Genomic DNA, 816 nt, shown 5'->3' on the forward strand with positions numbered 1-816 from the left:
CAACGGTTCAGTCCCGGATGGGTTGTTAGTTTAAAACGAGCATTTATTGCTCTCAGCTCCTATTTCAAGTGGTTTACTGCTCACTAATTCTTTGTGATGACGAAAGTTTCTTGTCGAAGAAAAGAACTGTGGAGTCTGGACGTAACAATTTCTTTTTATGGGGTTATTTGAAATCACAGGTCTATGTCAACAAGCCCACAACCACCCGTGCATTAAAGGAGGAGATTCAACGCTGCATCAACGAAATTCAGTCACATTTATGCAAAATGGTCATGGAAAATTTCGACAAACGAGTGCGTATGTGCATGCAAAGCCGTGGAGGCCATTTGCCCGATGTGTTATTCCACAAATAACCCTATCCTATGTATTTTATGATTCAATAAAAAAATAACAATCAAAAGATTAAAAACTGTGTTTTCTATTTAATTCAAATCTTGCGTTAATGTTGGGACATAGAGGAAGGATCCCTATTGTGAGACACCGAGCTCATTTTGAATAAATGCTAGAAGTTTATAAGCAGAATTTAAAAAATAATAGGTTATTTTGAAGGGAAATAAGGGATTTAATAAGATAACATTAAATTATACGTTATATAATATTATTAAGATGTTACGTCCAAGCTCCGCGCCCATGCGAAGCTGAGGGGGTGAACATAACGAGGAACCGAATTGTTAGACCGATTTGGTCGTGTTCGGGCTCCGGACCGCAAGGGAGCCGTGGGGAAGGACCGACGCAAATCGGGAGGCGCTTCGCTTCGTCCTGAGGCTCCTAACGAGCCGGGGGTCGAACGGAGGACGAAGCGGAATCCTCTGCTCG

This window comes from Trachymyrmex septentrionalis, unplaced genomic scaffold (genome assembly GCF_001594115.1).
Source record: "Trachymyrmex septentrionalis isolate Tsep2-gDNA-1 unplaced genomic scaffold, Tsep1.0 scaffold138, whole genome shotgun sequence".
Taxonomy (NCBI): Eukaryota; Metazoa; Arthropoda; class Insecta; order Hymenoptera; family Formicidae; genus Trachymyrmex; species Trachymyrmex septentrionalis.